The following is a 22101-nucleotide window of genomic DNA, read 5'->3' on the forward strand; positions in this document are numbered from 1 at the left end:
TTATTAATTACCTTTAGTTTGCTTTCTTCAAAGTCTCTATCGTCTCTTACTCGAGGACAGTTCAAATCCTGTGTCTGAGTTAATTGGCACTTCGAAGTGCCAAGATTCAGCGAGGCTAATCCACTCGTGCCAAAAGTGAGATGTGTTTTTTGCCACAGATTTGCAGGATAGTCACTATTATTTCTCTAAGCTTTCATATGAATGAACTCTTGGCAAGTCTCATGCTGATCGAATTTATTGTTATTGGCAATATTCTTCCCAATTTTTCCTGATATTGCTCTTTTATAAGAGGAATGGAGCCAACAGGTTGAGTGCACTGACCCGGACTAAGATGACTTGTAATCTTTCTTTTTGTCTCTGTCTTTTAGGTTTTCAATTTTCAAACCTCCAAAGGAGCTGCGCAACAAGGTGCCAGGACAGGAAGGAAACGAATCAGGTGATAGGAGCTGGAAAACACCAGCACTCACTGTCAGGTAAGTCTATCCAACACAAGGGCTTCTTCTCTGGTGACAAAACTCGAAGCCGCGCATGACTTAGTGAGTGGGTACGGTATATATAGTACCACACACAATATGGCCACCGGATCTTGCAGGAACTTGAGTTCTTATGAGAGTTAAGCAAATTACATCTGGGAGTGCCCAAAAAGCACAAGGAAGGTGAATGGGGCTCTGAAGCCTATTATGAATATTCTGGCTGTATTGTTCATACTCAGACAGATGGTGGACGGTTTTTAAGGGGACAAGAGACTCTGGGAATCTTTTAGGATGGTCATGTGTGCACAGAAATACTAAACCATGGGTTGTGGCCGGAACGGCCTAAGGGGTAATTTCATATATCCTGAAGCCACAGAATCCTAGATGGTCAGGAAATTCAATATGCATGCTCAGGGTCTTAAATACATGATGTTCATGTGCCATAAAGCATATTGGTGGAGCGGGGTGTAACAACCATTAGATAGGGTTTTTCATTACAATTCTAAAGACACCAAGCATAAAATAGCTATCTACTCCCAATTGGAAAATACAGCTTATTAAATGTGATCAGGAGTCTCCAATGTTATCCTATGGGAGGGTTTGGCCTTACAGTAGTGAAAAATGAATTTAGGAACTTTTCATTACCAGGACATGTAAAACCTAAAAGTACATATCCAACCTTTTACTTACACAGCACCCAGACCTAGTGTTGTGCAGTTCTAAAAAAATACATAGAATCTGCGCGTTTGTTGGACAACATAAACTAAGGTCTTGGTGCCAAGACTGGTACCGGGCAGCCCAGCAGGATATGTCGGCCTATAGACCAGCTAGCTCGCAGTGCCACCATAAGCCCCCTAACCTTACTAAGGAGCGAATAGTTTCTGGCAACCGTCGAACATGACAACCCTTGACTCTTATGGGGTTGTGGAAACAGTGCAGTACTTTTCGATCAGTCAATCATGCTCACTTAGTCCCAGAGAGAAACAGAGAATAAACATGAGGGACTTTTTCACTAAGCATTTATTGAACCTTCATCATTCTAGTATAAAACATGTTTGCTGCAACAATCAATAGACAGAAGCTAAAGTAAAAGATACAAGTGTAAATAGAAGGTAGATTTCTACTATTGTGCTAAAACAGCGAATATATGCAAGCATATAAACCTGACAGTAATCAAGTATACTCCTATGATGCAGACCTTACCTTAGTGTACTTAAGTGTACCTAGCATGTATGTGGGTGTGAAATCAGGAATCCCCTATGCGAGAGCCAACCCCATTACCTGATGGGAGAGAATGAAGGACCCCGTCTTGGTCATGAGTTGGACACCCCGCAAGGGATGTCAGACCACTGATGGTTGAAGCTTCAGCATGCTGGGACCTCAGTGTCTGGGCAAGCATGGAAGCATCTCCTCTCCTTCACTAGTGAATGTGTGGTTCTTTTTTATAGAAAAGGTTGCCTCAGGGGTTCTACCACAATCGATATTTTGTGAGTACAATTATGAAGATGGGCCTAAATCAATAATTGTAACTATGCAAAGTAGTCTGGTCCCCTAGGATGAAGATAGCGGTGACTTTTGGACAGAATGTGTTAATCCTGTTATGTATGTCCTGTGCAGGGAATTTTACTAAGAATTCTCATGCATACTAAATTAGACTAATTTCAAGGAATCCAATCAACATTTATTCAGCATATAACTGGGTAAATGGTTAATGCTAGAACCATTATGCAGACACTGTGCTACCTAGGCTTTGTTTGCCCTAAGTTGACAGGGTATGCTCATACGTGGGTCCCTTGCTCACTTTTCCACTGGATTCAAGCTAGCCTGGCTGATGAGGGGTGTTACCCCAAAACCGGTCCCAGGATGCTTGTTTCTGGTCCAGGGAAGACCTAGCTTGGCAGTTTGGGCTGAACTGTTTCCATGAGGCAAAGGGTCAAGACTGATTTGCATATAGCTGGGTCTGAACTGGGGTGGCGAAGTAAGCTAAAGAACAATGATGGACTAAACCCAGATCTGTGACTGGGGGTGAGTGTCTGAAAAGTGTCAGTGCTCCATCTATCTTCTCCTTTTATTTGCTGTGATATGCACTCCATCAAAACTTCTTTTACCGGAGCTACTAAGCTGGATAGACAAGTGACACTTAGTGAGAACAAAACCAGAGGCCATGTGTATACAGATATTGTAAGACCAATTCCAATGTATGGTCAAAACATTTGTGCTGTTAGTAAGGTATTAAACTGACACTGGCACTTTCTTAAGGAAGATGCACCAATTGAGCCACACATCACAAAACATCAGAAAATTACGTTTAGGAATGGAAAAAGACTCAGAGGTCTGATTAGCTCCAGCTAGCCAGTATGTAAACCACATGAGAAATGGCTAACACCACATACAATAGGTTTCCACAAATTTGGACATTGTACTATGTATAGGAAAGCTAGAGAGACTAATATTTTTCAGTTTAATATTAGCCCTATTTCCCACATCAGGAGCAACATAAACTGCACTGCATGGTTTTCGGTCTATGTCCTGATCTGTAAATGTAACAAAATGTATGTGGGCAGCACAGTGAGAATGGTCAAAGAAAGGGCGAAAGAACATTTCAGACTAGCGAAACTGGGGTTCCGAAAGCATCCCTTTGCTTTACATACATTGACATGTACATGGAAAGGAAAGACAAAGGTTTTCATTTTTATGGTTTAGAAATGGTGCCACAAAATAAGAGAGGAGGCAATTGAGAATTGCATCTAAGACGACAAGACACATTTTGGATTTTGCGCCTAAACACTGTAGATGAGGGAATCCATATTGATCATGAATTGCATTGCTTTCTGGGAGAATAAGATGGGAGATGTAATGCATTACAGTACTATAAATGATCTTAATTGGATGAAGTTACATTGTGAATTGATACACGATCAAGACTAATTAACATTTAATGTTTGTTTTTATGAATGTCAATTGTATTAATATATGTTATGTGCTATTTAATACAGTACAATGTGGAGAAATAATTGTTCTGCGCCCCTTTTCTCTGCTAACATGGGGATTTATTGACTATCTTCTTACTTTATTCTTTTTTGATGCAGTAATCACAGTACTTTGTGAATTTAGAGCAGTGAACCTAGAATAATAATTAGATGCACATGGCATTTGGATTAACAAGGTTACATATGTACTCAAGTAATAGATTTTGATAGGTTACCTATTTAGTTATTATGGTTTAAAAAATTTATAGAAAGGGGTGTTGCAAGAAAAATTTGGTCTTGGAATGTTACAGAACTTTATTGAGAGAACATAATATGGCTGAGTTACATGTTATGCTATGTAGTTCTCACATGCTTAAATGGTTGCCGAGTTAGACCTTAGATTTATGATGGTTGGGGAGAGAAAGCTCGTCATTGCATGCATCACGCACTTAGTAGAGTATAAGGAGGTACTTCAAGATGGCACAGACTCTGAATGCCGATAAAATAGTTGAGGCAACACTGTGGTGGGAGTACTGTCCCGGAGGTAAGGAAACGTAGAGGGGACAATTAATTATGTTTTTTTGAGTGGTAGGATGTTTGCTAAAAGTTAGAATATTACAATTTTGCTATTGATACCGGATAATAAGTTAGACCTTTACCGCATACTTATGGTGTCCCCTATTTACAACATTAAGAACCTGTGCCACGCACCACAGTCACCGCTTAACACAGGGCTGAGAAATCGAATGAAACACTATGTTGTATATACTATGACAGATGTATGGAGAGAGACAAGATGCACATTGGACATGGAGTTGGCATTGTAGACCATGAAATTATACACCTGATAGAGTGGTATAAACAAGAATGTAGGTTCCTTAATAGATCTTAATTGTACCATCACAAGCTTTATTTCAACATAAAAGTCATAAAAGCATCATAAAGAAAGATAACAAAGCCATAAAAATTAGTATGGATAAAAAAGAGGTGCAGTAATAGATATACACTTAAACATCCTAAAATCAAGTTAAAAACAAGTGATAATTCATAATTTTACAGTGTAATACATGAAAGGAATTTCAATTTGCTTGGGCTAATTACCAGAATATAAAAATAAAGTGCTTGTGCATGATGGTTTTTGTGGCAGTGCTATCATAACTTTGCGGTCCTGGCTGCTGTCTGTGCAATGGGGACTACGTCTTCCTTGAAAGCGCCATCCATCGTATCAGCCAAGCTTGACCCAAGTACTTTGCTACACAGCAAGATAAAAAAGGTCTGGAGTCTGACTTAAGGATGCGAATTGCAACATGGTGATCCCGTGTGCCAAACTGCCGACAAAGCGGGCTCAGCCAGTTTTTCCGTGGTCGTTTGTACGCCGGGGCAAGCAAACAGTAAGTGGGCTATACTTTCCACAGGGGCTTTGCAGCTTCAGCAATCTTTTCCATTGTTTGGGGACCATTTTGCTGTTGCTTCACCCACTGGAAGAGAGCCATATCTGAAATGCATGTAGAGGGTTCTATCTCTAGGGACTTTGATTAGGTCGAGGTAAGGCTCATAATATCTGCTTTGCTTGTGAGAATAAAATTCAGTAGTCAGTTTGCCCATATTGGATCTACTAATCTCTCAATGGTCCACCCATTCCCAGTACAGGCGTTTAAGTTCCTCCCTCCTAGGGTGTTCCTGATTGGCACAGCATCCACTGAGCACAATTGCAGATAGCATCTTTTTGGTATCACGTATCCAGCCTATTTTCCCCCCCGGTGTCAAGGCTGATAACCTCAGTGAGTGCCTCTGCGTAGGGAGAAAGCTCAGGGGTCCATCTAATGCGGGCCCAAAACAATAAGGGGCGCAGCCTAGCTATGTCACTTATCGATCGCCTACCCATATCCATTAGTAACGGAGTGAGGGGGATGTATTTTGGTACTTTTACTATATCTCTTAAGAATTTAAATTCTTAACTACAAAGCTCGTCCAGTTTATCAAATTCCCAAACTTCAGCTCCGTAGAGGGCAGCGCTGACCGCCTTGGTGTCATATGTCTGAAGGGCTGGAGCTACAGGCCTAGTGTGGGAAAGACGATGTTCTTTTGCTATTGCGCCTGCCTTGCGCTTGTCAACCATCAACATCTTGCCTAGGTGGGGTCCCCATGACACTTTATCTGAGAATCTTATGCCTAAGTAGTCAAAGGTATCAACCTTTTCAAGGAGAGTCCCACCTAGAAGTGAGCCATTCTTGCATGCCCTGTGGGGATTAAAGGCCATGAATTTGGTTTTACTAGCATTTATGATCAGACCCCGATTTTCACAGAAAAGATGGAATCTATCAATTAAGCACTGTAGCCCTGCTGAGGGTCTTAGATGTCAACAAAGTGTCGTCCGCGAACAACAAGGTTGGTATCTTTCCCCCCCCAAGGTAGGAGAGTCTGCTGGCTCCTCCAAGAGGAAGTCCACTACTCCGTTCACATATACGGAGAACAGGGTTGGTGCCAGAATGCATCCCTGTCTTACTCCTCTCTTTACAGGGATGCGCTCAGTGAGTTGGCCCTGGTCATCCCACCTGACCTGGGCAAAGTTCCCCTCATGCAGCCGAACTAGTAAATTAAGAACGAAGTGGGGTATACCCATCCCTCCAAGCGTGCCCCATAGCCTGGATCTAGGAACTCGGTCAAAGGCAATCTTCAGATCAATAAATGCTAAATAAAGACTGCCTTTGCCTAGTACCACAACCTTCCAATAGATTAGAAGAATTCTAAATACTTGATCCATTGTCCTGTTCTTTGCTTTGAAGCCTGCCTGAAATTGGGAAAGAATGTCCCATTCCTTGGACCATGCCTGGATCCTATGCAGAAGCATCCGGCCAAATACCTTCTGCATAGCATCAATTAGACTTATTGGTCTGTAATTGGCAGGATCGTCTCTAGCTCCCTTTTTGTGTATTGGGACTATTTTGGCGGATTACCATGACATTGGGAAAGGCGATCCTTCGGCTATGGCATTAGTTAGTAATAGAATGTAACGTACCCATTGTGCACGGTCGCCCAGAAGTAGATCGCCGGGTAGGCCATCCGGGCCTGCAGTTTACATGAGAACTATTTTGTTTATTGCGGCTTCTACCTCCATGAGTGTAAAATACTCTTCCTCTAGCGGTTGCCTGGTTTGCCCTGCTGGTTGCCCCCTTGGATGTCTCCTTCAACAGAATAAAGCCCTTTGAAGTGATTGAACCAAGCTTGGCTAGTGATGTGGCTCGGGGAGGGCACAGACCTGACTTGCTGCCCCAAGTAACCAATTCCCAAAAGAGATTATTATCCTTAGATGAGCATGCATCTTTCAATTGCTCCCATCGTGAATCATCCCAAGTTACCTTTGCATCTTGTTGGGCCACTTTTTAGGAATTTCTGGCAGCTTTTATTTGAGTTTTATTTTTCCCCTTAATTGCCTTAATTAAAGCCGACCTATTTTCCCTGCAATATTTGTTGAACCAGAAGTAAGGATCCTTGGTGGAATCGCAGGGTTTATCCTTTTGTGTTGGAATCACAAAATATGCATTGATTTGGGTGATTGTGTGCTTGTGGGCCCTAGTTACATCCGATGATCTTGTTGCACTATGCACTGCAATTTGGAGCTCGGCCACACCACTTGCTAGCTCTTGTCTAATGCCAGCAATCTTGCTCTCGCTAAGTGCTACCCTTTTCCACTTCAAGGTCCTTTTGCAATTTTATGGGACTACAGCTCTGAGGTTGAGTGTTCTGCTGATACGAGTTTGCTTCCCAGAGAGGTTTCAGAGTTAGGCACAAAGGAGTGTGGTCACTTTCTGTGGTTGAGCCCACTAGCATGTCAATCAGGTGCCCCCATATTCTGATGTCTAGGAGGATATAATCAATCCGCGATGGGCCACTAGTTCTATTGTAGGTGTTGGCCCCTTGCTTGTCAGAAGGTGACCTGCCATTAGTAGCTCTTAGACCGTGTTCCATAGTGATGGAGTTCAATTGAAGAACCTGTTGGGTCCATCTTTTGATCGGAGGAAGATCGAGTTGGGGTACTGCCCACCTAGTGTCTTGGGGTTCAATTTCCAGCATTTCCTCTATGGCCAGGGGTTCGTAGGTGCAGTTGAAGTCAACAGTGATTATTGTTCTTGCATGCAGTGGGCATTTGTCTAAACATTCTTCTAGCGCAGAGATGGTATTCGAGGGCCTACCACACTTAGTCCCTCTTGCATAAACATTGAAAAGCTCAATTTGACTGCCACCCCTAGGTCCCCTGATGCTCAGCCATAGGATATCCGGACTTGGGCTAGCTTGGAAGGTAATTCGGCAATCGAGAGCAATGCTTGTCCAGACAAACAAGCCCCCTGAAGGGTGGCCTCTCCCAACAGATGTTGCAGGTATAAAGTGGCAAGTATAGCCAGTTTTATGTAAAGGTGCCAAACTCCACGTCTCCTGGAAAATACAAATATCGAAATTCCCAACTAAAGCATTCCAGTGAGGGAGAGGGAGTTTGCTATTCAAACCCGCCACGTTCTAAGATACAATCTTTAGCTGTTGATTTAATGTAAGAACTGTACTTTGTGAAAAAGTGGAAATATTTCCCAGCGAAAGGGCTGGAGATGGTAGCTCTGTGAACATCGTCTAGGTGGGTTGTTGCCCCATTAGTGCCCGCTGGACATTGAGAGGTTTGCTCATAAGGATTTCGACAGAGAGGGGGGATCAGAGAAGATGATTCTTGAAGTCAATCATTAGACTCCAAGGAAGAGGTACCTGCTAGGTGGATTATTGCTTGTGTATGTTGTGCAAAGCTTGTGCAAAGGCTGATGTCTAAACTGGATAGATGAGCCATCGGGAGGGCAGGTACGAAACTCCAGAGCTAGGAGATTCTCCGCAATCTCAAAATCCTTTAAGGTGATCTCGATATCGTCCAATTGGGTAAGAGGTGCGGGACATCGCCGAGCTCTGAGAATATCATCTCTGATCACCGATTGGCAACCCCTAGTGTAACAAATCCAGTGGATCACTTTATTGATTAGCGATTTTTCGCTCTCAAAGGAGTTCTTAGTGGTTGCCTTAATTCTTGGGATGTTGATCATAAATATTTTTTGGGTTGTGGTCCGTTGTTATTGATTGTAGCAGTTGTGGGGATCAGGGGTACTCGAGTTCCATAAATAAGGGATTGGGTGTGAGATTGAGCCAGTCGTGGCTGGGCAGTGTGTTTTTTTGCAGGGGCCTGTGGAGTCTGTGGGAATGCAAACCTCTTGAGCCTATCCTGTACAGAGCTATTAGGCCTATTTGTGCTCTGATTCAGGGATTCATTAGAGACACATTTTCGAGTTGGGGGAGCAGAGGTGGCTAATTGATATGCGTTGGAATCATAAGAAGAGCTTTTTATGCTGGAGGTTGATGGGGCTGATTGTTTGTGGCTACTATTGGTGGACTGTAGGCAGTGTCATTGCACAAGGGTAACATTTTCCTTGCAGTCCGTGACCTTCCTCACTATAGTTGTAACTAGGGTTGTGAGATCCTCAATCATTCTTTTTCAGTGAGTCAATCTCTGTTCTTAATGCATTGATGGTAGGGGCGGCATCTGTGGGCTCAGTTTGGTTTACTGTGCTGCCCACCCTCATAGCGCCACCCGAGTGGCTGTGGAGAGTTGTTACTGTGTTCATCCCCAATTACCTGGAGAGGTAGAAATCTATTTGAGCAAGGGATGGTGGGTTCTTGTTCGTGAACATCTTGTGATACGTTAATACTAGTGTTGGTGGGGGAGTAATGGGAGCTTAAGATGTAACTTGGGCAGTGGGAACTGACTTAATTAAGTTGGTGGATATCCTTTTGGAAGGTAGCTTTTAGAACATCATTGGGAAAGCAAGGGAGCGGGCTGTTCCAGTGTTTGGGGGTGATCTATCATTCAAACCCCGACAATTGGGGTTATCGATTGATTACCCTCCAGGATTTCTTTGCACTCATTTATTAGGGTATCTATCCTATCAAGTACACAGTTACTGCCTGGATGTTTAAGGGACTTCTTGGCCCTTTTCCCTTTAGTAGGCCTACCTACCCCTCTTCCCCCAGTGCCTTCCATAGTTTTCCGCTTCCCCATGTTAAATAGCCAGGTATCGCCGAGTGGTAATGCTAGTAGGTGCCAACCGTCCTATCGGATCAGTCAATAGGTAATCAAATAGACCCCCACAAGGAGTGACAGGAAACAAGGAATACAGGCCAGTAAATCAAAGAGAAAGCAAAAGTGCTATAGAGTCCCCTATACCACAAAGAGGGCAAACACCATCAAAGTCAGCAGTCCAAGATTGATCTATGGCCAAATGTCTGCATCAGTGTCGTAGGAAAGGAACCAAAATGTACAGTACCTTGCTCTACTTGACCACAGCGAAATCAAGGGGGGGTGGCCCAGCCCTGCCTCTTCCTGTCAATGATGGGCAAGGATGGGCGCGGCCCGCGTGTCCCACGCTGCGGGAGGCTAGCAGGGATTATATCGCGCCTCCAGGCGCACCACGCAGCGTCACGGCAGGCGACGAAGCAGGGGTGGCTGGAAGGTGTAGTTCGCATAGGCTGCTCCCCTCATGGCAGGTGGAGGCGAGATCCTACAACATTGCCCGCTTACCTCACGGTGGCGGCGTGGTACTGTTGCCCTCCTCACTGCTGCCCCAGGTCAGATCTGTGATTTCGGCGTCCCGCGCTGCGGGAGGCTGGCGAAGATTGTATCGTGCCTCCAGGCGCACTACGCAGCGTCACAGCAGGCGACGATGCAGGGGTGGCTGGGAGGTGTAGTTCGCATAGGCCGTTCCCCTCACGGCAGGTTGAGGAGAGATCCTACAAAGTTTGCCGTTTACCTCACGGCGGCGGCGTGGTGCTGTTGCCCCCTTCACTGCTGCCCTAGGTCAGATCTGTGATTTCAGCATCCCCAGATTTACAGTAATTTCTTTATTATCCATCACCATTTCATGTATTCAAGGCCTGTTTCCTGAGCAGAAACCTGTGCAGACATGTCCAGGCTCTTTCCTCCTCCTGGGGGGCTGGGGAGGGCAGGGGCAGATCTGGGGTCTGAGGGGGGTCTGTGAGGGTCTGAAGATGAAGATAACTGCACAGACACACAGGGAGATCTTAATTGTGCTTAAGTTGCACACACGCTCCATTGGATATATACGGACCGTATGCATATGTAGTGGTCACGTTAAAGATAAGAAATATCGCAGATGATAGCTCCCTTACGAATTGACAGATAATAGGTAATAGGAGTACAATATGTTTCTGTTTTTTATTTTCAGGAATATTAGAGTCCAAGATAAGTAGGAGACTGTGTATGCTATATTCTGACTAGACAAGGTCAGTGTGGTGTTATACCATGTGTTATGACATGGGTGATGCACTTACGTGTGCATGTTTTGCGTGACTGCAGCATTGTGAGACACATGGGCACATATATACAAGGTGCTTATCACATTGATACAAGGTGCAAATTACTTTTGGCTGTTACTAAGGAGCTAGTTACCCGTGAATGAATGAGGGTTGACTGGTTCCCTGTATTTTCTAGCTGTTTTTAATACACCCTAGCACATGGGTCTTTGATTTCTCACACTAACTTTCCAGTCATGTGGTGTAAACTGAATCCCTTACCCAGGTGATGGGATCTACAAATCATAGTACTCTTCCCTTTAACAATGTATTATTTACTATTGTAGCCCTGAAGAAGTCTGCTTCAACATTGTCAGCATAGATGAAACACGTGTTAGCAAGGGCAAAGTTTGTTCGCAAGATAAGAAAATAAAGAACAAAACTACTCATACAACGATCTCAAGTGTGATTTCCTGAGTGCTCAGAGATTGTCTTTCAAAGCAAAATGTTTGATTACATCTTTACACATTGGATGACTTGAAATAAATTGAGTAAATGAAGACTCCAGAGGGTGATTTACGATATTCTTCTGTGCATTTCCTAAACCGGGCATCAATCGCCCTCACATGGAAGAACTAATAAGAGAAAATAAACAACTTTTTAATGGCAAAGTTTAAACTTAGAGTCTTAGGCCTCTCCTTATAGAGTAAAGCAATGTTTGAAAAATTCTAACTTTTTATTTCTTAAATTCGGAATGGAATACAATATTTCCAAGAAAATGGAGTGCTTCAGGAACCTCCCTGGCCATGGGAAAAATGATTAAATCAATGCGCTGTAGTTACAGTTGTCATAGATTTTATGTCATTTCTACACTTATTTCCAGTGTCTCCAAATAATTGACAAAGTCACTAAACTTTGTCTTGCTCAACATTTATTTTTGTGCTTTATGTTCTTGAAGAGTACTTTTTGAGCTTCAGATCATGTACACCTGTGCTGCAGTACAAAGTTGCCCACTCTTTACACGTAACTAAAATCTAAATATGACTGATACCTGACACACAAAATGAACGTACACTTTGCACATGAGTCAGTCCTACGTGTCTATGATTCTTACACTTGTTACACTTGACATTGCTAATGCAGAGTCTTTACTATAGAATTTATACGTCTCACATAGAATGTTTTACTAATGTTGAAAGAAATCCCCTTAATGTTTAACTTACAGCCCGTCTTTATTAAATAAGAAATGTTTTAAATTAATGATTTAGATAACAGTTACCTGATGTTGATTAATAAAGCGAATGATTGCCCCACAATCCCCAAAAAGGCTTTACTCGCCTCTTGTAGAGAACGCAAATTGGCCCAACTATGCCAGAGTACCAACTTCAGTAGCTTGACCTCCAGGTTTCTGGATGTCAAATGGCAATACAAGCTGGAGCTAGTACTTGACAGCATACAACCACTACTTGCAAAGAAACTGTTCCTTCAATTCAGACACGGGGTGCTCCCGCTTCGAGCATTTACTAACAAATGGCAGGGAGCACCCAAACTACAATGCCCAGGGTGGGAAATAGTTGAAGAAACAGATCTTCATGTTGTTCTCTTTTGTTCTGCCTATAGAAGGCCAAGGTCCAAGTGGGTCCTTCAGCTCTGCAGAAATCTAGGGATTAGACATCACATCGAGGCCTTTAGACTCCTCAAACACAAAACGGATCCATTATTCCTGTTTGCCACTTCCAGGTTTCTATTTTCGATGTGGTGCATCCGTTGGAGCATCTTAAAGAAAAAGAATTTAGTAAACCCTTAATTAAATGTGCACTAAATTGGTTGTCTTGCCATTTTGTATATCCCCTTAGCTTGAATATGGCCTCATAAACTTCTAGTTATTTCTGGGATGATTTGCCTATCCACCTCCTTTTAAACGTTTTATACTTCAAACATTTCTAATGTGTTTTTTTTAAATATGCCCTTGGGACATCAGTCAAAGTTAGAATTTTATTATATATTAATTAACAGTGACGGATATTGCAAATGTCTTCACCATGATATAAAATACATATTCATTGTTGAATAATGCTTGCACTATTTCACTATTGGAAATTGACAAGAGGGAGCGCAGTTATTGCTGAATTTCAAACTCTGTACAAATTGCACCTGCACTCCTGGTCCTATGATGGTATCTTAGTATAACATGTATTATTTTTTGCATTTTCTTTTTCTTTTGTATCGTTTGTATCAAATGTATTTGTAATATTTTATGCGCTTTTATGGCCGTATGGCCGCAATAAAGCTTTCTTTGACTTTTGATATGTATTAATAAATCATATATGCTTCTTTATAACTAAAAGGATTTACAATTTATTGCGTGATATGTTGAATAATGAAAACATCTGTAAATGTGCAGTTACCCTAAGAACCATCCTCTTTACTTCATTGCTGAAGCTCTGCACTTGATTCATAAACGTGTGCTAATTCATTTATGTAATTGCTACGAATGTTATTCTTAGCTTTAAATGATCTATATACATGTAGGATGTTAGTATCGGTGGAATGATAACATTTCATCAATGTATGCATTAATGTTACATGCATGTACTTTTAAATGTAGTTCCATAGTGTAATTACTGTTGTGTAATTTAATTGCTTGCTTTATGATTTATGTTATGTAGACTAAAGTACTAAAGAAATATTATATATGCATATTTTTAAAAGTGCACATACATATTTAATGTGCATTATGGATTTAATGTCCTAAATTAACAGGGTTTCACTGTCATATTTAGAGATTTCCTAAAATTCTTTCTTATGAAAAAGTGTTTCTTTTCCTATGATTTTGTATTACTGGATGATCCTCTCTCACATTGAGCTTTCTAATGCTTATTATTCTGGTAAACCCACATAACATCATGTGTACCAAACTAAGGATAGAAATAAGTGACTATTCTTTTATCTAAGGACTGCAAGGTCTTAACCACTAAATGCCCATCATATTCTTCCTGACACACCAAAAAATTCCAAAGATGGATCAAGTGATTGAAAAGATTTCTGACAGTGAATTTTTTAAAAAATATATCCAATAGTAGGAAAGTCTTATCCAGGGAACAAATAAATAGAGAAGCAGAAATATTTTATGAGTAACATATACTAAATAACTATGAGGAAGAATCCCCTCAGTCTCCACAGCGTACAATGACACATGAAGTGAAAGTCCTTTAAAATGAATGCTCTCCAGTAAATTGTCAGCTAGAGTAAATTTAACTTAGACAAAGGCTGATTACCACCCAGCGTTGTTTTAAAATCCTAGAACAGTGGCTAAGCTCTGCTTAATTTGGGTGGCCCAGTGCATCCAGATACCACCGATTCACAAAGCTGCACCAAGTTGGTGCTTTCTCAGCCCACTAATGAATGAAATAAAGAGACTACGCAAAGACCTCCCCTGTCTTTCCCTTCGACTCATCAGGGAAGGCAGTCACAATGAAAGTGGGCTAGGAGCTGGGCTAAAACAAAAGAATAAATAAATGAACCAAAACAAACCAGCATCACAGGAGCTATGTTGTGCAAATAGAGCCCGGACTGGGAGTACAGGTCTTATCTCACACTTCGCATGGTTCAGCAGGTTGCTAGACAAATCCCTTTTTTATGCCGGTGCCTAGTCGTATAGTGAGACCAAAGACTGGGTTAGGCAAGGCCAGAGGATAAGTCAGAAGACTGAATGCCGGACCCCAAAAGCACTGGAGATTACAGACCGCAGAACGAAACAAAGCTGAGCATGGGCACAAGCATGTCTGGCTGCTTCTATGTACTCGAGTTCGGCTTCAATGACCTGAAGAAACAGGGAGTAGAGCTGTATCGACCTAATCATCTCAGACCATAAGGGTTTAATCAGGCAGGTCTAAAAGGACAAAATCCTGACTGTTTGAGCTTTCTGACAAAAGTTTAAAAGTTTTTTAAAAGGGATGGACTCCAAAACAATGTGAGCCTTCCCACAATCCAAAATATGTGTAGCCTACTGCAAATACATATTATGGTGCTCATCCCTCAATCCTCTTTGTGATATGTGCTGCTGTTATGTTCTTTAGGATAGCCTTGTCATGTATACTCCATTTTACACACATTATCCCATCCACACGACTATAACGATTCTAAACAGGTGACCTTTTACCTAGTAATGCTTCTGTCTCTTCGACACCAGGCTCTTAGTTTTCTAAACATGTCCCCAGGCACTGCAGATTTTTTCTGTATAAGGGGCACCACTTTTTCCTCCTTGGACAACATCCAGCTGCGCATGATCACACTTGTTTAGAAAAGCATCAGTGATTGTTTTCAAAACATCTATGATTGTTTTCAAAACATGCACGGTTGTTTTAAAAACATATCGATTCTTGAAAAAACCGTGGAGTGACCACTTTAGTATAAAAGACCCTGACTCCCCCCTACAAATTAGAGGGGAATTCCTCCCATGCCGAGACGGGGGTCCTGCATGCCGAATCTCCAACAAACAGCGGTCTGACATCCCTTGTGGGTTGTCATCCTTAACACAGAGACGGGTCCTTCATTCCCAACAATCAGGTAAGGGGGCTGGTTCTTCCCCTGGGTTTTCTTGGCTCAGATGAACATAGCTCTATGCATATACACATAGATATTCGCATATACACCTACACATCAAGGTTAGGCTAGGTACATTTAGGCAAATTACTTAAGGTGCCCATTTTAGGAATATGCAAGTGCTACTGTTTTTATCTGAACTGTTTCTGTTCATCTTATTAGGGCAATGGTAGAAATGTATCTACTATTTACGATATTGGTACTAGCAATATCTTTGATATGCTTCTGTCTCCTGATTGTCGCAGCACATATGTTTTACACAAGGTTGTTGCTAGACCAATTAATAATTATTTGAATGTCCTAATCGCCATCCTGTGTATTTTCTGAGAGAAAGCAAGCATCAGTGTCTGTACTGTATTGTTTTCCACAATCCATGAGTAATCAGGGTTGTCATGTTCAGTGGTTGCCAGAGACTACATACACCACTGTTGAATACAGGCGGTGGTAGTGGCTTGTAGAGCTAGCTTGTCTAATGGCTGACATATCCTGTGAGGGTGTCCGGAAGCGTTTGGGTCACCCAGCCCTCAGTTTAGGTTATTCAAAACGCCCAGGTCCTGGGGGACTCCTAGGAACTACACGACATGGCGCCACCAACGATGGTTTGGCTCTTATATTAACAGTGAAAATCTGAGTAGTTCAGTCATGCTTTCTCAGAAAGCCCTACTCACACCTTTTCAGAGACGTCTGAAGTGGTGAGGAAATCCACCTGTACTGGCTGAAGGTTTAGCAAGCATTTAAGGATAAAAGGTTCCCCATATTGTGCAAGAACTCTACCTCTTAACTTTCTCTTCTCCATCAAAATGACTGAGCCCGCGAGTAGCTCGGGGGAAGGTGAAGTTGCAACTGCTCTTAACATCACAGGGCCCGATTCACAGAACTAACTTAAGACAAAATCCTAAACTTACTACCATTTTGATATTCACAGAAGGCCCTTACTCATTTCGGTATTCACAGAAGTTAGGAGTCCTAACTTTAGTACTCCTAAATGCCTTCTGTGAATACCGAAAGTCTTAAAGTTAGGATTTGTCTCAATTTAGGAGTCCTGAAGTTAGGAGTCCTAACTGTACTACTCCTAAACTGAGAAAAATCCTAACTTTAAGACTTTCGGTATTCACAGAAGGCATTTAGGAGTCCTAAAGTTAGGAGTCCTAACTTTACTACTCCTAAACTGAAAAAAATCCTAATTTTAAGACTTTCGGTATTCACAGAAGGCATTTAGGAGTCCTAAAGATAGGAGTCTTAACTTTACTATTCCTAAACTGAGACAAATACTAATTTTAAGACTTTCGGTATTCACAAAAGGCATTTAGGAGTCCTAAAGTTAGGAGTCCTAACTTTACTACTCCTAAACTGAGAAAAATCCTAATTTTAAGACTTTCGGTATTCACAGAAGGCATTTAGGATCCTAAAGTTAGGAGTCCTAACTTTACTACTCCTAAACTGAGAAAAATACTAATTTTAAGACTTTCGGTATTCACAGAAGGCATTTAGGAGTCCTAAAGTTAGGACTCCTAACTTCTGTGAATACCGAAATGAGTAAGTGCTTTCTGTGAATACCAAAATTAGTAAGTGCCTTCTGTGAATACCAAGATGGTAGTAAGTTTAGGATTTTGTCTTAAGTTAGTTCTGTGAATGGGGCCCACAGTGAATTGCAGACATGCAGTAACTATGAAATTGTTAGAACACAGCGTACCCTTAACAGGTGTCTTTGTTACCTTCGTGATTGTGGCACACGAGGTGTTCGGATCAGAGGTATTCTATTCTTGGGTTCAGTTCCCACCTGCAGATCCACAGACTAAATTGTTCCGCACATACATTGTTGTTGAACCACAAGATGAATCCATTCCATATGAAGACATTAAAGTTCCGTTAACTTACCAGCAGAATAAAAACTGGTTTAAAGGCGCCCTCCTACACACATCTGTAGTGAGACTCAGTCGCTCAGTATAGAAGGAGTGACCTGGCCGGCCTTAGCGACATACACTCCACATCCCAAGATAGATATACTGCCAGTGGATGAAGTCAGTGCTATATACAAAGACATAGTTAGGCTATATAGACACATTGTCCAGTTTGTCATGCAAACATTGACAGCCCAACCTGCGAGACATGATCCAGCTGGTCCACATCATGCAATACCTATAATTAACCCACAGACACTGAAATCAGTAATAGGGACAATACCTTCCAAACGGGAGCAAATTCCGTTCTGGATAGCATGGATAGCACAAAAAATTACCCAGCGGGAAGCAGTGTTTCCCCATATGGGTCCGCAGGAAAAACACAGAATGCTAGCAATTTGCTTGCTAATGTGGATGGTTTCCTTGATTGAGGATTGTACCACTTGGAGAACAATCTTTGCTACCGTTTACATCAGAGTACCCCTTCCTTAGCAGTTGTTCCAGCGGTATTGAAACAGATACAGAATGAGTATCGCACAGGGCCTGCCCTGGACGGCTCACCACCTGACCCCTGCCCTCACCACATTTTCAACAAAGCTAACTGCATCATCGCACCCCAACTTCAGAATATCAACAGCTGCTTCGAGACCGCCACCTTCCCGGAAAGCTGGAAGCACACCGAGATCAAGGCCCTACTCAAAAAAACCACAGCGGACCCAAAGGACCTCAAGAACTTCCGACCCATCTCCCTCCTCCCGTTCCCGGCGAAAGTCATCGAAAAGATCGTCAACAGGCAACTGACCCACTTCCTCGAGGAGTACAACATCCTGGATCCATCCCAATCTGGATTCAGCAGCAATCACAGCACCAATACTGCCCTTATCGCTGCCACAGACAACATCAGGACCCTACTGGACAATGGCAAAACTGTGGCCCTCATCCTCCTGGACCTCTCGGCTGCCTTCGACACCGTCTGCCACCCCACCCTACACACACGCCTACAGGACGCAGGAATACGCGACAAAGCCCTGGACTGAACCACCTCCTTCCTCACCGACAGAACCCAGAGAGTTCGCCTCCCCCCAATCCGTTCTGAAGTCACCAAGATTATCTGCGGAGTACCCCAAGGTTCATCTCTCAACCCTACCCTTTTTAACGTCTACATGGCACCGCTCGCCAACATCGTCTGCTGGCACAACCTCAACATCGTCTCCTACGCCGACAACACTCATCTCATCCTCTCACTCACCAAGAACCCCACCACCGCCAAAACCAACCTCCACGAAGGAATGAAGGCCGTCGCCCACTGGATGCAGAATAGCCGCCTGAAACTTAACTCAGACAAGACAGAGACCCTCATCCTCAGCTCCACCCCGCCGCCTGAGACGACTCTTGGTGGCCAGCCACCCTGGGAGCTGCACCCACACCCACCAACCACGCACAGAACCTGGGGTTAATCCTGGACTTGTTGCTATCAATGATCCAGCAAGTCAATGCCGTCTCCTCCTCATGCTTCAACACCCTCCGCATGCTCCGCAAGATCTACAGATGGATCCCCACAGGACCAGAAGGATGGTCACCCAGGTCCTCGTCAGCAGCAGACTGGACTACGGCAACGTCCTCTACGCAAGAACCATGGCCAAACTCCAGCAAAGACTCCAACGCATACAGAATGCCTCCGCATGCCTCATCCTCGGCATACCCCACCACACCCACATCACCGCCCACCTGAAAGACCTGCACTGGCTCCCAGTGAACAAGAAGATCACCTTCAAGCTCCTCACCCATACTAACAAAGCACTCCACAACGCCGGACCAACGTACCTCAACAAACGTCTCACCTTCTACACCCAAACCGCCAGCTTCGCTCCGCCGACCTTGCCCTCGCCACCGTCCCACGCATCCACAGGACCTCCACCGCCAGCAGATCCTTCTCCTACCTCGCCGCCAAGACATGGAACACCCTACCCACTCAACTGCGTCATACCGAGGACCTGCTGACCTTCAGGAGGCTTCTCAAGACATGGCTGTTCGAGCAGTAGCTGACCCCCCCTCAGCGCCTTGAGACCCTCACGGGTGATTAGTGTGCTCTACAAATTATTGATTGATTGATTGACTTGGGAAAGATATTGATGGGTAATTTTGCCCAAGTGTCTGCAATCATTCTGAGCAACATAAAGGGAGAGGCAGTAGCAGTGGCCATACACAGCCACCTAAGGGAAACAACTCCTATCAATAGGGAGTGAGAATAACCAAAAATTATTGAAGTAATCTATGCTGCATTAGGTAGAGATAATTTGGGAACCAAAGCCGGGAAGCCACAAATGGCGGGTAATCCCGACAAGGACAATTCAAAGCAAGCACCCGCTTCTTTCAAAAAGAAATGGGAATACAAAAATTCTAAAAATAATAGTTCAGAAAAGAATTCACAATCAAGGAGCGGGTCTCCCCAACGGAAGTTCTCTGAAAAGAGGTACAACCATAGGGATCGCAATCACATTAGGAAATCTGATAGGTATCAGAACACTGATACATGTTCCTTTTGTTCCTTTCAGGGTTCATCAAAAAATTTGGAGAGGGACGGGCGATCAAAACAAAAGCAAGAACATTGACCAAAGATAAAAAAGGGAAACACATCACACTTCAGATTACACTATCAAACAGGAAGAACAACTTAAAGCAAAACCTCAATTAAAAAAGAAAAAATTAGCTGGCTTCAAGATTAGACATGCCCAGGTTACTGAGGACTCAGCTTCTGAATGGGGAATGGGCTCTGACGATGCTAGACAACGCGGCAGAAGTAACAATTGCTCGCCAGAACCTGAAGGATTTTCTGGTGAGAGTAGTGTTAAATGAACACATCACGATGGAAACAGCTAATACAAGAGTTAGTGTCCCACATAGACTGTATAAAAAATACGCTCCAAATAAAGTGGAACATCTCAAGAAAGGTTAAAGGTCTCTTTTGGGAGAACTTGACATTTGGATATGGCATACTGCTAGCAGAAAAACATTGGCCGCCTGAGTTTGTGATGGATTGGCCAAAAGGGGAAAGCGTCATTTTGCCTGCTTTCTCCAACCTCGTTCCAGAATCTTTAAAACACTCATACACGCAGGATTGGGCACTAGAACTAGCTCTGGCATTATACTGCAACCATGTAGGGTGGGACTTGGAGTCTATCCACCACGAAATCCCATTAAAATCTACTCCAAATCCACAGAGGCAGTACCCTATAAAGGACGATGCAAAAAGGCAGGTCAAAAAAATATTAGACCAACTCAAATACTAGGTTGCAATTGAGACTTGCACCTCCCCGATGAATAATCCTTTGTGTCCAGTAATGAAACCTGACAATACATATCGTCTAGTTTTAGATTACCGACATTTAAACACATGTACATGAACATTTGCAGTTCAACATGCACACAGTGCTGCATTAATGAATAACATTGTGCTAAAAAAATACAAAACATTAGATATGTCAAATGGATTCTTCTACCAGAATATAGCTCCAGGAAACAGATATTTGGTAGCATTTCCTGAGCTCGGCACTCAGCGAAATTTTTGTCATTTGCCTCACGGGTATAAGAACAGCCCGGGGCTATTCTCGGCAAGTGTGTTAGAAATATTACAAACATGCGATGAGGAGGCAGTGTCCTATATAGATGACATCTATCTGACGGATGATGAATTAATTGAACACTTGTGCGTGGTGAACAACATAATTGTGGGATTTGCCAACTTGGGCTACAAATTTAATTTCAGGAAATCTAAAATTGCCTGTATCAATGTCCTATTTCTGGAATATGAACTGTCAAACACCATTACTCATTTCAGACAGACCTCTCGCATGTGTCTATTTGGATCACTGCAGACCCTTAAATTCAGACAGGGCTTACAAGTATATCTTGGTGGCAGTGGATTCATGCTCTAGATTTCTATGGGTTTGGCCTCAGCGCTCAGCTAACGCTCGAACTGCTATAAAGGATTTACGAGTCTTTACCAGGACATATGCAATTGGCACGTTACATTCCGACAGTGGCCCTGCGTTTAGCTCTCGGGCATCCAAGGTAGCCATTGAAAATATGGGCATGGTCTTGCGGTACTTCTCTCCCTACCATCCCAGGGGAAATTCAGTGGTGGAGAGGAAAAACCAGGACCTAAAGCTATCCTTAACAGCGAGGGTATTAGGTGTGGGTGGTACTTGGGTCAATTACCTATATAGGGTCCAGAGGGCACTGAATAATATGTCAAGAAAATTCTTGAGAGGACTTACCCTCTATGAGATCCTGTTTGGGACAAGAATGTGGGTACCTAACCCCGATTGTGCCAGCACAGTAGAGGATGTAAAACCATTTGAATTGAATGATCGTTTGGCTGTTTTACAGGAACTCAATGAATTTTAGGCATTACAAAGCACTGTCCAAGGAAAACGCACTGCCGCTAGGGAAGTGAAACCAGTTCTGGCAAGACCTGTCTTGGGGAACTGGTCAGAGAAACGATCGTGGATAAGTAGGAGTTTGGACCATCCTACAGAACACCTGTACCTGTCCTGGTGGTTCACAGTACTTCTTCTGCCTCTTGCTGGCAAAAAAGAAAAAAGATTATTCTCCATTGATCTGATCAAACCACACTATGTGGGCAATTCTCAACAGCAGGACGCGTGGAGTCCTGAGACGCCACCGATCTCCTCTCGCTACTATACAGGAAATTCAGATGGAAAGACTAATAACAATTTGCAATTCGGCCCATCAATTAACTTACTTTACATCAAAGTTCCTTCACAAGAAGCACCTGCCAGTTCTACAAACACT

The sequence above is a fragment of the Triturus cristatus genome, chromosome 5_2 (assembly GCF_964204655.1).
Source record: "Triturus cristatus chromosome 5_2, aTriCri1.1, whole genome shotgun sequence".
NCBI lineage: Eukaryota > Metazoa > Chordata > Amphibia > Caudata > Salamandridae > Triturus > Triturus cristatus.